At 42.0% G+C, this 23,740-nt stretch overlaps 1 protein-coding gene across 30 annotated transcripts in view; it reads left to right on the top strand.

Moving 5' to 3' along the window:
• FGGY (FGGY carbohydrate kinase domain containing) overlaps positions 1 to 23,740 on the top strand; it is a 343,412-nt gene that overhangs the window by 72,736 nt on the left and 246,936 nt on the right. For 27 of the 30 annotated variants that reach the window (XR_003254040.1, XR_003254039.1, XR_003254042.1 and 24 more), the window contains 2 exons: positions 6,780 to 6,917; positions 14,512 to 14,576. The gene's annotated coding sequence lies outside the window, so the exon portion shown is untranslated. The remainder of the gene's footprint in view (positions 1 to 6,779; positions 6,918 to 14,511; positions 14,577 to 23,740) is intronic. The other 3 variants (XR_003254048.1, XR_003254047.1, XR_003254041.1) reach the window with 1 other exon arrangement.

Below are 23,740 nucleotides of genomic sequence, written 5' to 3'. Positions count from 1 at the left end.
AGGAGCAAATTCCAGAGCAGGGTTCTCTTACCATCAAATGTTCAGGTTTGTCTTTTGGCAGATCTGTAACTATCTCACTGTCCGTAGCAAGATATGTGCAACTATTTTTTATCTTCCCAGGATGATTTGAAATGCTAAATTTATTTGTGTAAGAATACAGTTTCCTGAGATCTTAGAACAGGCTGTGGCAGTAGAAGTAGCGATCATCATCAGTTTTAAAATCTATCTTTGAGTCCATGTTTGAGGCATAAAACGATCACCAGCAAAAATGAGAAAGAAACCTGATATCCATGTAAAGCTGAACCATGAAGAGATCCTGTTGTCTCCGTGAGCTATTATGAGAGGTGGGATAGCAGAAAAAATGGACAAGTGTTGTACTATGTTTTGGCAGTGACCTTGGACCTCGTCTGCTCCTTCTGAAGTCAGCTAGACTTTTCTGACCGACTTCAAAGAGCCCTTTGTTATGCTCAAGCCATGGATAAATGTGCACTGTCTAAGAACTTAGTGAGCTCTAAGCATCGGGTTATAGATAGTGGGATCGAGATCATTTCTACACTTGCTGTGCGTGAGAGGTTTCGCCTTGGAAAATAGTAGCAGCAGTCCACGGGGAGAGGGCAGGTAAAATATGGGGGCTTTGATGGCTTCATACTGAGCGCAAAAGGAAACAAATGCAGGCGTGGGGTGGCGAGGGAGAAAAACTTAATAAACTGAGAAGCCAGTGGCAGTAAGGATAGGACCTACAGAAAAAGAAGGATCCTGAGAGAGATGTGTGCCTCCAAGCTCCATTGCTAAACAGCACGAAGAGAAACACATGCACATGATTGTTGTAGGAGTTTTTCTCATTAGATCAAAAGGACAACATCACAGCAATCTGTTGCTTCTGCAGAAAACACAGCATCCAAGAGGAGGAGGGTACACATGTGGGCAGCAAGAAAGCTCTTGAAAAACAACTAAGGAGACAGTATGGAAGAGAGCGTATGGGGTGGGGTCAGAGCAGTCCCAGCGCAGTCAGGAATGAGAAGGCAGGGGAGTGGGTGAGGAGAGACACCCGAGTGAATGTTGACTGTGGCACAGCCTCCATCTGTCCTTCCTCAGTGCACCCACTCCTAGTGCTAGGAATAAGCTGTGATAGCATGGAATCAGATTGCTGTTTGTAATGGTAAAACTGCTGCTGAGAAACACAACCTGTGTTTCCTAGTGAACGATAAGGAAACAGTAAGTGGGTTTTCCAGGGCCAAGTTTGTCCTCCTTTGCAGCAGTGCTCCATGTCTCTTGGGGCTTAGGAACTCTTTTGACGGTGCCACTGCAGGCTGGAGACCCCATACACTACGTTTATGGATGACTTACTTAAGCTCCAGTAATTCGTGACTGTGAGACCAAGGGACTTGGAGACTGAACAACCTCCATATTAAATAATCACCACAGGAATTGATGCTAATATAAAGTTATGTCCAGGAATTTAATAACTTCACCTTTGACAACTCAGTAGTGTTCAACACTGCTTCAGCAATTATCAGCTTCCTGTTGTGAAGATTCTCCATGAGGAATATGGAATACAAAGTTTGTTAAATTATGCATTCCAGCTTAGGCATTAATCTAAAAATGTAAACTATTTTCAAAAAATAGAATACATTCAATTTTTTTTTTGTTAATTCTTGGTATGTCCATCAAAAATAAATTGTTTGTTTAACCTCACCTAAAAGTATATCTTCCCATCAAGAAGCTGCACAAAGGAATATCAGGAGAAAAAAAGCCTTTTTTCCCCTCCTTATCCTTCTTTTAGACAGTTGGTGGGAAAAGGACAGAACTGTTCAGAATCAGCTATCCTTTGCTACCTTAGCTACAGGCTGAGTACTTGAATGTCTGCAGTACTGGTGTAGTATAAAAAGCAGACAACATGCAGGCTGACGTCCAGATCCTAGGTTTGCTGTTAAATTAATTCTCTTCTGACTTGTAAACTCAACACTTTTCATATGACTGACTTGATACCAAGGATGGCTCTACAACTCCAGATGTCTGAATTTTGTTCTGCTTGTGAAGTCCTGTTTCAGAGAATAATCCTGCTTTGCTTAAAAACCTCAGGAGGAGTTGCACAAAGATACAATGAAGTRGCATAAGTAAGTAAAGAAATGTATTTTTATTTAGGCACTTCAGTGCTAATACTTTCCTTTGGAAGTATTAGCCGTCGTCCTTTGGTGTGAATTCGACTGACTGCTCTACATGAGGGTCGTCATGTTCTGAGCTGGGCTTTAGAATGGTCCATGTTAGAGGTAGCAGAAGTCACCAGCAAAGGCTGGCTGTGTACTCTCCCTGAGGTAACAGAACGGGAACCTATGGGTCTATTTTAGGCATATCGCAGGTGAGAAAAAGAAAGCCAAAGAAAAAAATTACTAAATCTTTATACGTGTTTTCTTTTAAGAGCAAACACCTGTCTGGGGTAGTACTTCATTGCATGCATTCATGAGAAGCAGGATAGCAGCTCTATTTACTTCAGCTTCATTAGTGGCAGACCAGCTTCTCAAATGAGCACAAAGATCCTTTTTTTTTGCCAGCTCCAAACAGATAAAATTACTACTTGGTAAATTCCACATAACCTTTAAGGCTTTCAATCACAGCAGTAAATGCTACTGCGCCCCAGCTCCTGCTTTTACTAAATTGTATTAAAAGCACCTTAATTATAGTGCATGTTGTCTGATGGGCCACGGAAAAGGTCATCTCCCAAAAAACATGTGATATAAAGGGTGGAGTGATACTGGTCATTTTTTGTTTGTTGGGAGAGAAGGAGCTTTGCAGAGAAGAAGATTAATAGTAAACAATGTTAATCTAAATATATCTCAGACACAAAATATCACATTCCTTCAGGCTTGCCTTCTCAGGGGGTGCTGGCATTAACCATTTCTTTATGGGGATAGCTAACAAAGACATGCTCTTCCTCTTCGGAGCAGCGTTAAAACCGAGGTATGTTTTCACCGTCGTTTTGCTGTTGAAGTTGCCGCAGCACAATGAGGTCTCTCACTTGTGCTGCTTTTAGCTGTCGAGTTCAGGGCTTCCAGGTTGAGATCTGGTTCAAGGGCAGAGAAGTGAACGGAAACATTCATAGGGACTTCACGGTGAATTTGAGTGAATTCTTTGCGCCGCTGAAAAACAGAAGGATCAGACTTGGGTCTTACAGATGGATCAGTTCCCCCATTCTGGCCTGTGTCTGTCTCTTTACTTATTTAATTATTTTTATAGGTCAGATAAATATAAATTGGAGGCAGCTCATTTTTAAAGTCTCTGCTGAACTCACTATAGCAAAGCATCTGGCAGGACGATTTCATTTCGAACTCCCACTGTTAATGGCATGGCTTGGGGCCTTTGGGTAGGCAGGCTATCCTTATCACCTTGGCAGGCTTCCAGCTCCAAATAATAATCCATTAATGTCTGCCCTGCTGGCATTCTTGCCAAATACAAGGGATATCTTTTAAATAAACATTGGCAGTTCCCAGTCAGAGGAAAGAGAAAGGGAGTAGAGGAAAAACAATCCTTGACATTTCAGTGACTTTGCAGGGCTAGCTGACACCTGGTACCACCCTTATCTGCGGGTGTTTATGCAGAGCTGCAAAAYGCAGCTTCTCCTGTTGGCTCCTTCTCTGTCTTTAAATAGAGCTGGAAAGACTTATAATGATAGGAGTAACTTTCTTGGATATCCACTGTTTTCTTTCCCTTTTTTTTCCAGGCTAGGGAGACCCCTGTGTCAATATTAACATCGGTGCTCCTGTTTTCCTCTGAAGTTCAGCAAGCAGAGTGTAGCAGGCTTGCATGCCTGGTGTACTTTGCCAACAGCACTTTTTCCCACAGTTTTCTGCCTAGGGGATTAGATACAATATACCTTTACTTTCATGGGGCACTTTCCCACCTGGCTTCTTATCTCTCCATCCACCAAACCAAACAGCCGCATTGATCTGCCCGTAATCGGAAGGGCTGGGGCTCACCCACCCCACTCTCAGTGTTTCTTGGGATCTGCTTTTTCTGTTTGTTTCAACCATTTCACTTTCTTTCTCTGTATCTGAACTCTCAATGACAGCTCAAGGTTTATTTTTCCAGCTGTTATATTTTGCTTAATAGCAATAAAATTACTTGTTTGGATATTCCACAGTATCAATAAATGAGCTGTCTAGGTTTTATTTTTGCAGTCCACTTAAGATCTGGAGTAGGATTCATTCTTCCAGAATGTGATTAGGAGACAGTAAAATATTTATTGTTCAAAGAATAACATATGGTCAAACCCAGAGTTCGTTACCCGAGTCTGGGACTGGATTTCATTTCTGCTTGTTTTCCATTGATTCACTGACTCTAGTGATACAACTTTAGTGTGGATCGGAGGCAACGAAGGGTGCAAACTCTGAGCTGCTTTTATTTAGTCTTTACAAGTTAATTAAAAGTTTGAGTAATAGTTTTTGAAGGATTTGAAGTCTTGACTCTAAGAATATTAATTTTGGTATTTAATTCTCTCCTGCTAATGGTCTGGGACTTGGTTTGCAGCTACTCCCTTGCCAAAATTTCCTCAAATTTTATGTTTTATTTGCAACATTGTATTTTACTTGCCTCTTTTCATCTGTGTGGTTGAGGTTATCCTTATCTTTCCCTTAGTTTCAAAACAGTAATCATAACTGAGACAGCCACCACCCCCTCACTTGATTAAACTTCCTATCAGGTTAGCATTATTACAGAACATTTTGAGGGTCAGTTAAAGATTTCACCTTAACCCCATCACTTGTGGGGGGGGGTGGCACCCCAGCTGCTAAAGGGCATGGAGACAAAGTAGCAAAGTGTAGAAGGCATTTTTTTAATAGATCTTCCTTTTTGGGCATCATGCTTTTATATCTTCATTCTTCACTTCTTGAAGCAAGGTGATGTTTGAGTATGTGAATGTGTTTTCAATGAAGATAACTTAATCACCAGCTTTGGGAGCTTGTGTATCTCCTAATTAAAATGGGGCCAATCTGAGTCTCCCAACACCAGTCTTTGCAGTATTTTTAGTTCAATATATTGCTCCACCCCTGCTCAGTCTGTATATGGTAAACCTTCTGCTATTTCCTGCTCAGTTATTTAATGCTGGAGCCAAGCTAGTTTCAGTTCCTGAAGCACAACCAAACAAAGCAAATGTGGTTAGAACGGAGTTACCTGGAAACATTCCCAAAAGATAGCAGCTTTACTCCCAAGTGCATACTGATCCACCTACAGTGGAAAAGAAACATCATTTGCAAATCGTAACCTCTCCACTCTTTGTAGATGCTGTCCAGACATTTACAGGCCTTTCTTAATAGTCTGTACTTAAAAAGTTATGAGGAAATGGTCAATTCTTATGCTGTAGGCTCTTTCACGAGCAGATGATAATTGTTAAGCATCTTTGCAGTGAAAGGTTATCCTCTCAGCTGTTGAAATATTGCAGCTCAAATGTAAAAAAGAAGAAAGGGGGGGAGCAAGAGAAGAAGTCAATAGTATGGAGAGACTACTTAAAATAGGAAAACGCATATTAAATATACATCCCTAAACTGGATTAAGTTCACCCATCTCTTGCTCCTCTTTCATTGTTTTATGAGACTATACCAAACTCTGGCCATCGGAACACGTAATGTCTTTAATTTTGCTGGCGAAGAAGGTCCTTAATGCAAGTGTGCTCAGGTAGGGAGAAAGGAGGCAGCTGCAGTTGCTCTGTGGGCTAATAAAACAGTGGCAGGCATATTTAGCAGGGAGCAGCATTCCTTGGTAGTGTATCCATTTGAGTCTAAATCTGGAGCTATTAATTGACTTTTGGTTAGTCTACCTGAGTCCTCCTCCTTGTGGGGAAATAATATTGTTAGCCCACCTGAAATCGGAGGGAGCAGGGTAAATAAACATCACATTGCTGCCTTTAGTGGAGAGTTGCTGATTTGCCAGGTGAGGACGGCATTCTACCTTCCTGAAAATAATCCTTCAAAATTGCACTTTATTGAGGACTCTGGTGGAGCACTGCAAAACTCTGTCACTAGCTCCTGTCTCCCGTCAGTGATAAAGCATGAGTGGCAGAGGGAGCATTCGCTAAAACAGCTGAATGTCTCCCCCAATAACTTTTCAACCTGTTCTCCAGTTTCAATCCAATTAGAAGGGCAGAGTCTTGGAAATAAAATCCTACGTGTTTTGTGAACATAGGAAGTCAAATACAGCACAGAGGCCCAATTTGTGTCTCCCACTGCTGTTCCTCCCCCTCTCCCCAGGGAATGATTGCAGTAGGGGTGAAACGCATGTTAGGCACTGGAGCATCCATGTGGGAATTAGTCTCAAGGAAAAAATCCATAGCAAAACTGGCTTCAGCAGTTCCTCTGCTCACAGTTAATTGTTTAAAGAAAGGAATACAGCAGCAGAGACACTTTGCTTCAGGCCTCTCTCTTAGAGACTCTGTAAGTATTTTCTAACCCAGATTTCAAGAACAACAATGTGTAACTGTGCTGGAACAAGTGCTATTTTTAAGTTTCCTGTGGTTTGAGAAATTGTTCAGATTTCTCTTTCTGAAGGATCAAGGGTTCCAGAAAACCAGTTCTGAGTTTCTGCTGTGAACCTCGAATGAACACAAAAATGAATACTCACTGATTTCTGCATTGTGGTAGATGAAGGAAGATTAAAGATCAGATCTTGGCTATGCTAAGGTCAATCCAGAGCAGCTCCAGCAACTTCAGGCTTTTGTTGAACAAATATTATTTAACCTAGTTCAGGAAAATCCCTCTACTACTACAAAACAAGTTTTTCCACTCTTACAGGTCATGACCATGTACGGAAGCAACCCACGCTGATAACCTGTTGCACAACTGATACTGACTCAGAGCCTTTAAAGCCCAAGTCTCTGCACCTGCTGACCCCTGGCGCTGCCTAGGAGGCCTGTCCAGGCTTCGAACAATGTGAGCTGCTGTCTGCTGTGCTTATCTAATTCTAACCATTAGGCTGTTGTGCACAAGAGATGCTTTTTTTTGGTGCAAGCAGAGAGATTTCAAATGGAGAGATCTCCATATATTTTTAAATGTCTCACTGTATGTGGGAGGATACTGTCCATCTTCCAGCTGAATCTGTGGTGCTGTGGCCCACTTGCCACTTTGGATAGTGTCTGGAGCTCTAGTAGCTCTCACTGGTGTGGCTGTTCCCTTGTGAATGTTATCAGGCCTGGTATAACATCTTTTGAGACTCCAGAGTATAAATACTTTTCCTTTTTCTTATTATAACACCATAGGTACTATTCATGGGTTTGACATGCTCCTTGCGACACAACCTTTCTTGTTTCAGAGCCAGAAGTGCCTATGAACATCTGTTTTCTTTGTCTCTGCTGCACATGTATCCACATGCCCCATAAATATCAACAGTTATGATCAAATATAGAAGAGACGGAGTGCCAGTTCTTCCGTATAGGCATAGGGAAGAAGAGAACACAGAAGAGATAAGAGTTTTGTTCTTACGCAGACTGAAACATTATAGTAGCAAAAAAGATGGCACTTACAGTAATGTCATAGTCTGCTTAAGAGTATAATTCCATCATTGCCTGGAAACTTAGCACTTAAGCAGGGATGTATTTCACTCTTGAGTAATATTACAGCATCTCGGCAAGCTGGTATTACTTTGTACATCCAAGAGATCGTGAGGGCTCACACATATTTGCCAGCAGTGCTACTTGCATAGGCCATCCTATGGTAACACACCAGTTTTGAACTAGACTTACTTTCTAGAGTATGTGTCACCCCATGCCCTCTCCTTCTGTGAATGGAGGGACTTTGATGAGGTTGTGATGGGAGACTATTGCTCACTCTTTGGTAGACTAAGAGAAAGCGCTGTATTGCTCCTTGCAACTTAACAGCTGAGTTACTAGAGGTATAGAGCAGGCTTCGAGGCATTTTTTGTCTGCCTTTGATATCCTCCCATACACGCAGCTGCTTGAGTCGGGATTGCTTAGATTCTGCACCAGTTTTGGAAAGGGTTGTAATGAAGAAAAAGGGGCAGGCAGGCAAGGTTGGTGCTTTCCCTTCCCTCGGTGGGAATTGGCAGGAGGTCCCCTCCAACAGTGTTTCATGGCCGCTTTTGCTCTGCCAGAGCATGTATGTGTAGAACAGCACAGTTTGGCACAGGCCCTTGGCAAGGCCACATTTTTCAGTGAACGCACAGAGCTTGTTTGTGCGCATGAAGCAGATGCACCTTAAGCCAGGTGTTCTGATGAAGACCTTTCTGTTCTTCCAGACTTCCTGAAGAGAGGCCAAAAGAAGCTTCTTTTTTTCCTCTGTCTTTCCTCATCTACACGAACTTCAGGGCACTGACACCTTTCACACATCCTCTAAGTTTGCCTGAAGTCTTTTTTAAGCCCTTCAACAGTAGCAAAGCATGGCAGCAGTCTCCTCTGGTTCGCACGAATTCTTTAAGATGTTGGAAGCCTTTCATGGGTGACATTAGATCACATAAACTGGGGGCACGGTTTTGCCTGTCTCAGGGCATAAGGCCGCATCTGCAAAGAGCTCTTAACTCAGTGAGAAACAACACATTTTATGCCATACAATGCACTGATCCTAGAAACAGACTTTAAAAATATGATATGGGAATGGTGCACAAATGAGCAGTAGTATGGCTTATAAAATCCTGGTGTGGCTTTAAATTGAAAAATGACACATCTGGCATCAAGCTTTTTCACTTTTTTTTTCCTACCCCAAAGTGCTTTCTCCAGGGGAAAAAAAAAAGTCAAATAGCCCTAAATAACATGCTTTCAATATTAGCAGTATACAGCTATCCATGCCCTGCGAAAGTGGAGAGAATATCACATATACAATCAGCACATTATGTTGTTGACCGAAACAAAATTGGAAAGTTTTAAGAACAACCACTGTATAATGTTGGATTACCAAAATGCCTAGATTTGGCAGCCTCATTCTCTTCTTTGAGGGTTATTATGCCAATACGTAAAAGAGAAAACTAAACCGAAACTAAGAAAGCTATAATTTTCCCTCTTTTTTTCCCCCCTTTCTTTTCCTGTTGAGAGTGTTTCTGTTTTGTCTGAACAAAATTTACCCACTCCGGTGCCTAACTCCTATTTAGCGTTGCTTGCCAGCTTGGGAAGTTGTTACACACGTTGCCCTTAAACAGCTCCAGTTTGAGTGCAGAACACCTGCTAGTTGATTGGAAGACAGTAAAATTCAGGGCAAAGGCTTCCCAAACACAAAGGATTGCTTGTGGAAAAAGACCTTGTTGATCTTGGATAAAGTTATAACCACCATTTGATGACTTTAGTGAGACATTGTATGGTATATTAATTCTGCGCATGTGTTCCTGTGTGTGAAAAAACAACACCTGAGCTAAACAGAAGAGAACAGAACTAAGCTGAGCCTCCTCCTAACAATCTTTCTTCAGGGGCATTTTATGGAGCACATTTGAATGGACTTTTTGTATTAGCCTGTTGGAAACTCTTTTCAGAGCCTTCCAACAGAAGTTCTGGAGCACGTGGACCACCTTCCTGCTCAGAGGTTGCATCCTGGAGATCACGACTTTCCAGCTCAGACCTTTGTTTGTCCATGCAGATGTTTCAGAACCTACGAAAGTTGTTTGCCTTGTTGGGAGGTGAAGAAGCTTGAAATGGAAATTTTTACAGGAAAGTGTTCTCTATTTATCCCAGCCCCTGTTCATTCAGCTGTTAACCACATACTGCTGCACTTTTAACTTTGCTTCGTGCCTCCTGTATGCCCTGCTCTCACGAGGCATTTATCCCTTCTTTTAGAGTCAGCTTTGTATTCTGACTCATTCAGTATTGTGTTTGTGGTTAGTTTTACGGGTCAAGGCAACTGGGATAACCTTGTGAAGATCAAAACAGTACTTTTAAGTGACACAGCTGAGGTATGAATTTTCAAATACATTTAGGAATAATATTGGCAGTCATTTGTTCTTTACAGGGGTATGTTTGTTATGAAAGAAGACAGCAAACACTTTTTATGCGAACACGTCAGTTGATGTATGAAATAACCTATTCTTTTTCAGAAATTTAGTTTTAAAAGGGTGAATCTAAACTGTCAGGATTCATCAAGCTGTTCCCCACACAGTATCAGTCTAATTCAGAGCCCACTGGAGTCTACGAATATCTTTTTGTTATGCTGATTTGGTTTCCAGTAAAGGGCTGAGGTATGAAACATGGTGACACCTTTTGGCCATGCTGACTTGTATCTGTAGGATCTCCTTGCTCCTCGGGACCTCTCGTTTTGTGGTTCAACTGTAGTCTGCCGGAATAATTTTGACTTTCTTAGCAAGAGTTGTTATTCATTGCAAAGCTTGTCAAAATTTCCGCTCTCTTTCAGAGCTAGACAATTTGGTGAACTGGGACAATATGAGCAGCATCGCCCAAAATGTTTACAGTGAACAAAGCCATACCACTATGTTTTTGGCAAACAGCTGCATTCTGAATACTTGCAGGATCTTTTCAATAACTGCGGCTTCCTTTCCAGTAGTTCTCTCAGGTGCTTTTTGACAGGCTGGTTTGGGYGGTGCTGCTTTGCACAAAAGCAAGATTTGCCACCAGACAGGGCAGCCTGCTTCATTCCTGGTGCCTGCAGGAGCTGGGTATGAGCTGGGAGTCATTCGTCAGCTATTTCTTACCGTTGTGCAAGGCAGCACCTCTGACGTCTTGCTGAGTTTGGGACTGTGCCACCCCACCACGCACACACAGTGCCTTTTACCCCACTTCAAGTGTTAGCAAACTGATGTTTTGTTGTAGTTTTTGTTTAAAATTTGATTATTTGTGCAGGCTGGATTCTGAGACATTTAGTTTGGAACTGGACAAGGACAACTGATAAACTAGATGACTGCACAGTGTGCTACAGCAAATGCAGAGAAAGAAGGAGCCCTTGGTAGCATTCAAGAGCTTGACTGGTTTTCTCAGTAGGTGTTTTTCCAGTTCACAGCAGGCCATTGACACTAGAAAATGCAGCAGCAGCAACCTCAGTGGTGAAACTGCCGATTGTTACAATCAGAGGGAGATAAAGTGAAGTATTTGTTGGAGTGGCAGTACCAGGAAATGGCTGAGACATCACATGACAGAGGATGTGCACTCTGTACCAGAGGGATGTATTTACTTACAGGCTAGACTTCTACCAGACTTGACCAAGGGCAGTTCTGGCTAGTTATTTGAATTACCTGACCCACTTGCAGTAGGAAGTCATTATATAGGTAGAAAATACCTACCCCACCCTTGGTAAGCAGACAGACTCCTTGCCCAAAGGTCTAGCCCAGCTTCACTGAATATAAAATATTGTACCTTTTTAGTTAAACTGTCATTTCAAAGACATTAAAAGCTGTTGCTATTCCAGTAAACTGCCCCATTTCTTGGCATTCAGATCACTGTGGAGAAAGCCTCCAGGACTTCCCTCTTACCACCACTTGGAGCTCAAATCATATGTAAAGAATAAGTCTGAAATTTTTCTAAGGTACAAATCACCTGCTTTCCCCAGTGAGGACAAAAGCTCCCAGGCCCTTTGGCAGTCAGGGAAGTTATCTGTGATGGAGGATGATGATAAGAACCTACACAATGATTCATTTGAAGTGTTAAATAGAGACTCTGAGATGGTTTTTTCTAGACTTGTTTTGTTTTGTTTTCTCATAATGATAACTGCAACTAACTGAGCACACATAACATGCTTGATGATTAATTATTGTTAATTAATGGGTGGGTTAGAATTTTAAGCAAGGTGCCTGAGACATTATCTACAAGCTAAGAGTTTTAACAATCATGCTGCTCTTATGATCATTCTTAACTCTGAATTCTCTTCCACGTAAATAGAAGAGATTTTACCAAAATGTATGGCCTGCACCAATATTGACCATTAGCATAACCCTGCAAATTTAAATAATCACCAAAATAAGGTTCTGATCTTGCTTGCACCAGAAAGCAGTTGGAGAAAGTCAATGAAAAGACAGCAGATTTACACTAATGCAGCTAAGAGTAGAATCCAGTCCAAAACGGGTTTAAAGCAAGAGGTCTTCCTTCAAAGTAAAATGATGATGGCCTTTTCTTGGGCTGCAGGAATAGATGCTGAAAGAAAAGGAAGCAGGGAAGGACTGGATATAGAGGAGTTATGTCTTCTACTGTAGAGATATCTCTATTTAATTTTGCTTATATTTTTGGTGTGTGAGACTTCAGATACTGAAGGTGATCAGCTTTCTGTACTGGGACATACTGAGCAGTAGGTGTGACTGTGATGGGGCTGTAGCAGTTCATTTAGCAAAATTGAAATGAAAGATTTATTTCATTCAAATGTCACTTCTAAGAGTTCTTGGGGTAACTTTGTTTTATGAATCTACAAGATCTCGCTTGTTCTCCTCTGCAAAACCAGTGACAATTTGCTGAAATAGACCTGACCCATCTGTATGCTGGGGGCTCAGGTGCTACTGCTGACCTTTCTGCACACCACGTGCTTGCTGCCTGKGTTGGATGGGGTTAGGACAGAGGACAGCTAAGCTGAAAAGGATTTATGCTCTTACTCTCCTGCATCATTACTCATGTATGTACAGTGTTAAGAAAAATGGACACTGCATCCTGAGACAGAACTGGGTCCATGTCTGGTAGGCGACTAATGGGCATAACTGGTTCTACAGCTGTTCAGGTAGACTGGATAGGATCACTGAAAAGGTTGAGCTTAGTGTGAGACTGTAGCTAAATGCATTTGGGACCTCAGCTGACTTCCTTTAATGTCAAAGTAGTGATTAACCTTGGTCAACTCCTACTACTGTTTTGTGAAGTGGTTTCAGTAAGAATTCCTTTTTTCAACTAGTTGTTGGGTCAAGCCCTGGGGTTGGCTCCTAGAAGCATGGGAGTGAGAATTAGGAACTTTAAAATTCTGCGTCTTCCTTTGGCGCAGGTTCCCCAAGTAGCCTTGCAAAAGGCAGTTAAGCTACATGTGCCGCACTGGGCTCAACAGGGGACTTTAGTGCACTAAGGCAAAGATCCATAAAGGACATAGGTAGGCACCAAGCTCTGAGGCTGGAATTCAGAAACCTGAATTAGGATGCTACTTTGCCTGTACAGCGAATTGGGAAAATTCGGTACCTAGTAATGGGATTCACATGAAGCAATATTCTAAGCAGGGGAGTGAGTCAGTGAGCTGGAAAAATGCTAAAGAAAGGGGTAAGTTGCTCTGCTTCAATAGGTACCTAAGTCCTTTTCTTGGATCTGACCCTGAATACTGAAGTATTAGTAATATGTACCAGTCAGCCTGTGTTTAGAATTCCATTGAGTTTCCTTAGGGAAATGAATCAAATTAAACTTTTTTTTCATTTGACCCTGTTATTAAAAGTACAAAGCTGAACACCAAACTGTACCGGAGGCCCAGTGTTATACTGGAGGGATCCACACTTCCCTTGTTTCTACTCCATTTATGAATGCCCTTCATCAACTAATCACTGTTTGGCACAGTATTAAATTTAATCACTGAACTCCAAAACGTTGTAATGTATCTACCTACTCCATGGTTCCATTTGGATGGAAATTTTCTATCTCGTTTAAAGACTATTAAAGCCCTGCCTTTCTTAAGCAGAACAAAAGGGTATTGTTTACTTTGTTTTCCTTTATTTTTGTACTCAACAAAAGATGATTATTCCATCTCCTCAGTGCAGAGATCCCTGTGAACATGTAGACCTCCTCTCTACTTGCTTCTTTTCCCCCTGGGTGACTGCAAAATAGAGAGATTTCCTTCACACAGAAGCTTACAGTTGAAATGCACAAAAGCAAATGTTATTTAGCTATATCTTCAAGGTTTTCCTAATGAAAGTATTAATTAAAAAGTTGATGTTAGGCATAATTGAGTCAAGAAACAATGTTACAAGGCACAGCAGCAGTAGAATGACAGTAACACACATTTATGATTAGGAATGAATCTTTCACAATATAAAAGCATTTGCTTCAGTCAAAACCTTTTGACCTTTTAAGAGAGATGCAGCAACCCACAAGCATCTAGTTGTTTGGATCCCATTATTGCCATCACATTATAACCTAGGGAGAATAGCTTTTTGATGCCTACTACTCGGCAGCCTGTAGGCAGGACAGCAGTGTTCTTGCTTTTTGAGAGCTAGCAGCCCATTCACAGTGGGTTGACTTTCAAAAGACCAATTTATTGAATGACGCAAGGTGCAAATTATGACTCACCCTGCATAGGTTAAGTTTGTAAAAATCAACCTATATTCGTCTCCCTAGCACCTACACAGCTGCATGCTGTATTTATTATCACTAGGATCCCATTAACCCTTTTAAAGGCTTAAAAGTGATCTGTAATACAACCCAGACAAACTTAACATTCTTATCTAGTGAATTGAATTTTTCCGCCTTTATCAGTGATGAGCAAGTGATCAGGGTGGATTTTCTTCTGTTGGCCAGGATTAGGTCACAGTGTGGCCCAGCAATCTGATTTTGAACATTTCCTCCTGTTCTGACAGCCTCATAAAAAATATAGCTTGGTGTTGTTTGCTGATATGTGACACTATTTCCAGGTCTTAACCAGATGAACCAGCTACTCTTGGATCTCTGAGTCCTCTGATGATCTTGCAGTGATACTGTAAGTAATTCTTGTTTATTATAAGCAGCTTTTTAAGCAGAAGTTTGGTGCCAGTCCAACCCATTTTAATAGTTTAAAGTTCTCCTTGTAATTCCTACTTATATCCCAACCTACCTTTTAGGGTAGATTTAGGGGTGCTGGGAGCAGTATTGCTATGCTTGCATGGCCTTTAAATGGGCAGAACCGCCTCTTCACCATCTCCACCCATCTCCTTCCCATCTCCAGGAAGTTTGGAGATTCAGATGTGGTTCCTAAACCTTTGTCAATAAGGAAGATCTGCTACGCTGCTGGAAATGGCGTGCAGCCACTTGTTCCTGTATTTCAGCCCTTCTTCCTCTCAGGAAACCCAAACTTCAAGGGAAGGAAAGCCCCACATGACCCATGTACATATGGTTACAAAAAAAGGTGGTTGTTTAACGGTGGGGGAAGTGTTACCTCGCATGAAGGGCTTTGTTTCTCCATCTATTCCTTTACTTTGCCTGTCACAAATAATGACAGCTGTTACAGGACTGCTACAGGGACTCATACTGAGGTGATAAACGAAGCTCCTATTTCTTTGACTCCGTGTCTGTATTCCTAACTTATGCAGAATTTTCCTTGTCGGGTAGTGTGGCCGGACTAGAGGAGGGACTGTACCTTCTCCTGTTATTGTGGGTGACTGAGTACTGCTAAAGGAGCTTTTCTCCAGTGCTGAATCAAACCCTGAAGTTAATTTACTTCCTCTCTGCTCATACCTCCTGTGTGTCAGCTTTCTGAAAGCCACAGTATGCTAACCTACTTGCGGAGATTCCTACAGAAAGGAAGTGGCAGAATTGCATTGTGGGATTATTTCTACCAAATTAATGTGAAAAATGAACACTGGCCAGATACTTGTCTGTGTCTTTACTCAGGGAATAAGTATGAGCCTGTTGACTTTCATGGCCCATCACTTCTAAACATAAAATGTGAGTTTCGGAATATAGGTAGGGAGCAAATTTGAGCTGAGTATGAAGATATATTTCCTGTTGTTTTTAAGACCATAATAAAACTTATTGGATACTGGTGAATAATTAATGTATTTAAAGGAAATTATGATCTGCTCCTGTTTAATCCTTGAAAGAGAAAGGCTTATGGATTCTCTCTAATAGTTTGTTCTATAACACAGAACAATGGAGGCTTGATGCAAAACTCACTGGAATCAGTAAAAAGGCCCCCATTTTATGCCTCAGGTTTCTAGCCTAGACAAAAATCTGTTATGGCAGCTGCCACCTTTACTAACCCACCAGGGTTCAGCCCAGGTCCCTCTAGGGCTGCAGCAGTAATGGCTCTTAAGTCTGGCTGAAGCAGAGTGGTGTTCCCTATGGATCAGGCACAGAGGTGGACCTGTAACACACACTCACCTGCGTGTTACATCAGTAAGTCTAGTATGTGCTGTTCCAGTTGCAGCTCTTGTAAATTAAACAGAGAAATAAGCTGCTCTTTTGCTTCTTGCCACAGCTGAAATATGATCCAAGGCTCAGGTAGATTCCAGCTGTGATCTCGCTCCTTGGTTATGAACATACATTTATGTTCTCAAGACGTTATAGCTCCTTCTACACAGGCAAAAACTGTAAAAACAAAATGAACAACGTTCTCTGTGTACAGTAGAGTTATTTAAAGTGCCTGAGGGCTTGAACATAAGCAGACACTGTGTTCGCATACAATATAAGCAAGACTTCTGGGGTTTGGCATTTATAATGACAATTAAAAATATAGCAGGCATGTTTCAGCAACTTTATGGGATGCCATAAACATCTAGAAAAGGATTCCAGACAAAAGTAAAGATTCACAGTAAAGATCCTTTTCTTTTTCTTGTTTCCTACCATGGTTTTTAATGTGATGTATTGTGACACACCACAAAACTAATGAAACAAATGTATAGGGCAGAAAGTCTCTCACTCTTTGGAAGCTATTTTAAGACGGAAAATGCTTCTTAGGAAGAGTCAAAGTTTACAACATGTATGGCTCTGTTCAGGTAATTGTTTTACCTTCGTGCTCCTCCAACATATCTTGAGGAGAAAAAGCCCCAAACAAGTCTGGAAGGGGAAAAAAACACTCTCCTTCCTTGACACAGGGACAAACAGTAGGTTCAAAATCTCTCCTGGTCAGAATTTTATGTACCATGAAGCTGCCTTCATTTTCTTAGATATATTTACCACAGAAGCTATCCTACTGCACGGTCAGTTGGCTATTTCCACTGTAGCCTCTTAGCAGAATAGAGCATGCCATGCATCACAGATCTTTTTATTCCATATAGTGTATATCTTTAAGCAACATAGTGTTTACAAATATATAGCAAGAGGTACCTCCTGTTGTGAATATGTTTTAGGCGTTAAGCTAAGGTGAGAGGAAGAACCTCAATCTCAAGTTAAGGGTTTAATTACAAGGCTTTTCTTCCTCAGTACTTTTTTCCTGCCACTTGTAAACCTTAGACAAAAGGAGTAAGGAGCTGAAGATGGGTTCCTCAGCTTTATGGGTTCTTTAAACCTGAATTTCTCCTTAGTCTTTTGGCAAAGTGCTTTGAAATATTGTTATGACATTGAGTGAAACTTCTTACAGGATGGTCAACTCTTTCCTAGCCTTAAGAAGGGAGACATAAATTGCAGTGTGCTTTTAGTACTTTTAAAATCCATCTCTTCTCTTTACAGTGCTTTAGCAAAGTGTTTTGTTCTGTGCGTGCATTCAAGCCAGGTAGCCATCAAGTGACCTGCCACAGGATGATCAGCCAAATCTCGCTCCAGCTTTCCTGGCTTTCACACAGCTCCCCCCTTACCATAGGCATCATGCATGGCTCCTCATATATTTTTTCTTCCCTTCTCACTTCACTATTCTGAAAAACATGCAAGTAGCGTATACTCTTGGAGATAAGTGCAAGGAATTTACTCTCTTCCTATATGCAGGAGCCAGGGAACAGTTACTCTCTACTTTCTTGTCACTGGCCACCCAGCATTGGGATTGCTTTTCAGGAGTCAGGGCTAAGTAAGAATTAGGTTCTTGGCACCCCCGAGTGAGCTAACACCGAGCACCCCTGATCCACCATGCAATGGCAACTGCATTTCATCTCCTGTGCTCCTGACCTGCTTGAATCAGGGCAGGAAGAAGTGAGGAAACCATCTGCTTTATCATCCCTAGAGCACAAACTACTCTGCATGGATTGGGAGAGGGGCGACTGCCAGAAAAGAGGGAGATAAAAGGTATCTTAGGGTTGCATTTGTTTCCTGTGGCTGTGCATTGGCTTTGTTTCAGTTTTCCTTTCCCCTCCCCCTTACCACAATTCAAGACTACCATGTATGTAGCAGCTCTCTTTTTTCCCTTTACCTGTACTTATTTCCTTAAGTTAGGCCATAATTTCACGATCTGAGGGATTCAGAGGCAATTCCATTTTCCCCTTCTACCTTGCTACTTGTAGCCTCCTGTTCCTGACCCGGCCGCAGTTGCAATGCCGTGCTGGGATCCAAAGTAGCATTCTTTTTTTAGTAGGTTTGCTTTTGCCTTGGATTCCTTCCCTGACTGCTGACAGTGTAGCCCAGGCAGCTCTGTCCACGCAGCGTGGGGCATCAGGCACATTCCCTCGGCCTCCTACGGAAATCTTTATCTCCCTGAAATGGGGCCCTGGGCTGGATTTCAGCCCTCATGCAGGTGGTCAGCACTGGGCAAAGCTCAAGTCCGTGTAAGAGCTATTTCAGGGGTTTAAGTGGGCATTAGATAGGGTCTAATTTTAACACTCATCCTCTGTGCAGGATAAATTTGGTGTTAATTGTACTGAAACTGCTGTGGTGGCTAGTCTTTCTAGCTATGAGTGATCTTTGTGCTTATTCCTTTGCAATAGCAGCTCTGTGATTTTTTTCATGTATACAATCAACCTGAAACTCTCTTGATGAAATAAGGTGTGTAATTGCTGCTATCACCAAAATCATAATGAGAAAAACAGTTGCAGTACATCTCCAGAATGCTACTCCTGTGCCTCGCTGAACATTGCAGGTATCTTCTGCTGAAATGGAGCTGATCTAAACGTGGAACAGATTTCAGTAGTCTCTTCCACTTGTCCGGCAATGCAGAATTGTTCCATACTTTTTATTTGCTCGTGCTTTGCCCAGGCTAGCCACGACAGACAAAACTGTGCCTGTTTGGCAGAGTGTATCACAAGCCATTGCTCCTCAGTCTTAGGAAATTTATCTTGCTGTTCAAAACAATTCCTCATACTCCTTGACATTTACTCCTATGGGTATTTGTAGACTGTTATGTCTGCCCTTACTTGTTGTTTAACCTAGCTATAAGCATTAGCTCTGTCCTCATAAATCATTTCCCCTCAGCTCTGTAGCTAGGCTGACTGCCTGTGTTCCTAAGTATGAAAAACCCAGGCTAAGCCTACCCTTTAAATGTCTACTCCCAACAGTATTTTATTGGTGGCACAAAATCATTGCTCTGCATGAAATCATTCCTGGCTTACTGCATGTTCCTTTGCTGATTATACTGACCTAAGGGTCTATACCAGCGGTTCTCTAATTTTCTTTTCCGTGTCCTCCCACATACTCTTAGGACTTGTTCCACTTCTTCCTCCAGCTTTAAAACCACTGGTTTAGGCTCCCTGCCCATTCCCCCAAGAGTACATCTTCTGGAGTAGCTGAGACTGCAGTGAGTGTCCAGCAAGTTCCCCATAGCCTCTGCTCCCGCTTCCTTCCTCCTTCACCCTTTGCTCAAGGACTTCTCCTTGGCCCAAAACCGGTTCCCAGGGACCACTGGAAGATGGACTCTCAAAGCATGTCTCCTAGCATCAGTATCTGATGGGTGCAGCTCCCTGGAGCAGCGTAAGGAAGAATAACTGTGGCCAGATTAAATCCTCCTCCAGCCCCAGCACCCAACCCTCCGTGTAGGGAAGTGAGATCGCAAAGACTCTCTGTGCGACCTCAACCATGGATCCTCTGCCCGTGGCTCGCCAAGTCTGGCCACCCCCGGGCTCTAACACCTTCATGGCAAGGGGCTCTGCCCAGGGAGCCATGGCTGCCCTGAGGCAGGAGCTGGTGGGTGGGGAGCTGGGCCACGGGCTCTCCAGCCATCACCTTCCCACAGTGGGAAAGCATGGGAATTCCTGCACTTTTGCCCCCTTTTCCCAGACCTCAGTGCTGGGATAATTTCTGTGCCCCTTGGAGGGGAACTGTCTGCACTTTGAGAGCAGTTCATCTGTACAGAGTGCATACACATTTCAGGAGCTTGGTGGTGAGGTAGGAATGTGCAGCTGGTTGAGGCGTCTTTGAAGGAACCCAGATCTTAAAACAAATTAACTGCCACAAAATATCACCAGGAATAATTCAGGAGAACCCTGAAAAATGTGCATTTATACAGTTAATAAGGACGCTTCAGTGACTGCAGCAAGTACTGAAAATAATTAAAGAGTTGTGTAAGGCTCAGGAATTACTTCAGGGTGCAAACCAAGCTTTGACTGTTAGGGCCAAGGAAGAAAATTTCCATGTGGGCTGATTTGCCCAAAGCTGCCTATTGCAAACTTCTTTTTATCTTTTTGTGAAATGTTTGGTAGTGGTCACAACCACAGGTATGAGAGGGCAAAAGATCCAACCATCACATGCAAAGYAGAGTATTGTTCTCTTTCTAGCTTTTAAAAGTTTGGGAAATGCAAAATATCTTGAAAGCAAGGAGCAGGATGTGACAAGACATCAGATACTGATGTATTTCCTTTCCTAGAAGCTCAAAAGATTTAGTCAAGCCTCAAGTCTATCCTGTGTTTCTTTCCTACTCACACATTCTTTTTAACTCCCCCACTCTCCTCCCGTTCGTTTCTGTGTTAAATGAGGCTGATTATTACAGTATGTTTTCTTTCATAATTCTCTCTTGTCTCAGAGCTGGCAGAATCCTCCATGTGTCTTGCAGCAGCAGAAGAGTCCGGTCCTAAATTTGGGATGATTGCTGCTCAAAAGCTACTCTTGTTTCACCTCTGAGCTAAAGAACCATTCTTTAAAGTTTTGAACATTTAGTTTGAGTTTTCAGAAGCCTGAATTGTCTTCAGACTTGAGTAAGAGGGTCCTACATGAGCCTGAGTTCAGTTAAGCTGTGTCTGGGAGGCTTAGTCTTATGGCTTTATTTAGTTATTCTACATGTTCACGTATCTTAATTATGAAATGATTACACTTTCTCCTCTAAAATAAAGGAGGCTCTTATAACAAACTATAAACTTTTAACAAATCTAGCTCCTCCCTCAAATCTTCACAGTCATCATTGTTTCTGCTACTTTACAGGAAATATCATATGTCTACTTAAGCTGCTGTAGAAAAAGCCACTAGTGTATAGTCCCTTATATTAGAATTTTTAAAACTATGGCACCAGGTTCTGAAATTTGGCATTTTGATCCCAAAATGAGAAAGAAATGCAACAATCCACTTGGGAATGAGGGTCTTTCATTTCTGCCTGTTTGATAAAAGTTTAACTATGTAAGCACTTATTCTCCAGGAAAGGTTAGTCATTGCCTTGCTTTCTTATACTCTGTTACCAGCTTTCACATGTTTTTTCTGGGCCTTTCTAACCAGGTCCGTGAAGTTTGACCTCTCTTGCTGGCTTCTCGCATTCCCTCATTATAGAGCGATCATGCTGTAACGATGAGCTCTATAGAAACTCCTCTAAATACATTCATTAAGTATTGAGGCAGCTCTCTGGCACTTACTGCACATTCATCAGACTAAATCAGAAACAAGGCTGAAATCCTTTCCAAAAGGCAGAGGCTGAGCTTAAAAGGAACCTTCCTTTAAAAGTGAAACGCAAGACTTAAACAGGCTGTCTGATAGTGATGAGTTCTGTGCTAGTATTACTCAAACAAGTATGGAATTGGTGCAGCTTAGTGATGGTCTAGGATGTGCAGAAATATGCTGTAGTCCCTCTGACTTGCTTAGGAGGAGAGGACCACAATATAGGGAGAAATGGTGTGGGACTATATTAATAACCTTTGTGTTGGCTCTGCGAGACAGTGCCAGCTTTCTGAGCCACAAAACATGGGAATCCCAGGTGGAAGGTTGATCCCATGAATTTCGTAAGGGGCCTCATGCCCACTGACTCAGGGCAGCCTATATAAATGGGGTAAGCAAGAGCTAATTACGTCCCGTAAAAGTTCTCTCCTCTTGAATCTGCTTCTGGATGAGCCATTTTCTCCCATGACTGAGTGAATGTCTCTTCACTTAAATTTTAGTCCAGCTTCCACTGAGGGTAGTAAGAGTTAATTTTTTGATTTTCCTGGAAAAGGAATTGGACTCTGATTCTAGCAAGTTAGTTTGTCGGAGTGGATTGGTGTATGGTGTGTTGTCTAATGGCACAGTCATATTCTTTATGTCTAGAGTAGGACTTGTGCGAGAGTCACAGGCTGGTGGTAAATTTCTTGATCCTACTCAGGAGAAGACGTTTGGCAGCCAGCTTCTCTCTAACAAGCGGAAGCACACATTTCTGTGGCCAGCTCTGCAAACACCTTCCCCTCAGAAACTCTTYGTTTCGAGCCCCAAGAGGCGAGGGAGGGAAGCGTAACAAAGTTGCTCTCTACTGCCCAGACCATTTCTACGCGATGAAGGCAATTTAGAATTCAGCTGACTTGAACATGAAAGAATAGAATTAATTTAAAATGCCAGGACATTTTTTGAGTGAAGATGCATTTAGAAAATCTTCATTTTGTTTCACCATGTTTATACTGTGAGCTGTAGACACAAAATTATTAGCACTTCATACCTGTAGCTGAAAAAGGAACCATGTTCCCCTGAATGTCAAACGTGGCTTTAATCTGCTCCGCGGCTTGTTTTGTTTTGTTTCTCTCTGTTTCATTTCCCTTTGCTGTGTTAAGCTCTGACCCTGAAAGGTGAGGAAGTGAAGGAAATGGAAGAGTGAAATTTGGGGAGCCTGACACTAAAAAGTCAAGGGAACCACTGGGCGATCTGGCTGGTTGCGAGACTGAAATGTAAGATGACTCCTCAAATTAATTGCTTTGGAACCCACTTGCTTGTGTATGTGGACTCTCTCAGGCATAAGTCTTACATTATGTCACCAACATGGCATTTGTGCTTGATTTATGTTGGCACGAAACTAGCCATAAACGGCACATGTGTGCCCATAGTAGCCCCTTTTCAAATAGAGCATGTTTATAGAAACAGGGAACATGGCTGCAGCTTGAGCGCGCGGAGCCTCTGCTGTGTCAACAGCATCGCAAATACAGTATCCAGGATCTGCGCGAGGCATTCGTTTTCCGTGTATTGCAACGCAGCTGGTAACCTGGAACGCTGTTACCAGAGATTAGCGGTTGGTTGATGGAGCAAAAATGACTTATTAGGTGAAATTTACTCTGCTAAGTACGTGTACCTGAATAAGAGCCACAATCCACATTTTAATCTGTTTTTCTTTCATATTCTATCTAATCTACAGCTAGTATTTCATGGTGATAATCTCCACCCCCCCTTCCTTGGAGAATGCGGTGATACACTATATTAATTATATCTCATTCTGTAGTCACTTAATCTGTCTTTAAAAAGAGTATATTTGCTTTCCTGTCTGAATAGATTTTGAAGCCTTCAAATCATATTCAGGGAAGTGTAAACTCATCACTGTTCCATATAGTACATTAAAAATAGTTCAATACATATAAACAATAGTCAAGATTTCTTTTAGGAGATAAAAGACAGATATAAATGAAGATGAAAAAGGGCAAAACATTTTTTTGACTGAGAAAATTGTATTCTTTGGTTCCTCGTATGCATTTATTTGCATAGTCTTCAACCTGCAGAGTTGTGAGGTGCTATAAATGTGCACAAATAACCTTTTCTGTGGTACTTCATCCACTTGGATCTGCTCTGCCTGAAGTGAAATGACAGCTTTTTATGCTTCACGATTGCAGTGCCCTTGAACATCTTCTCTGTGACACTGCCGAAACCCTTAACAGAAAGGGAAAGACGAAGGTGAAGCAAGTCATGAGGGTCCTCTCTCTTCAATCTGTGTTGTCCTAAAAGCAGGCTAAATCAGCTGCACACTGTAGGATTTCCCTTTTGTAACATCTCTTTCTTCAGGCTTTAAAGAAGTCTGTAACAGAGGCAGTTTTACTGTGTACAAAACAGTCAAAGTTTCTAAGAACCGATAATGCAAAAGGAATCCTTCTGCATGTGGCGTAT

Source organism: Apteryx rowi, unplaced genomic scaffold (assembly GCF_003343035.1).
Source record: "Apteryx rowi isolate R43461 unplaced genomic scaffold, aptRow1 scaffold_284, whole genome shotgun sequence".
NCBI classification, from domain to species: Eukaryota; Metazoa; Chordata; class Aves; order Apterygiformes; family Apterygidae; genus Apteryx; species Apteryx rowi.
This window is presented reverse-complemented; position numbering and strand designations above follow the sequence as displayed.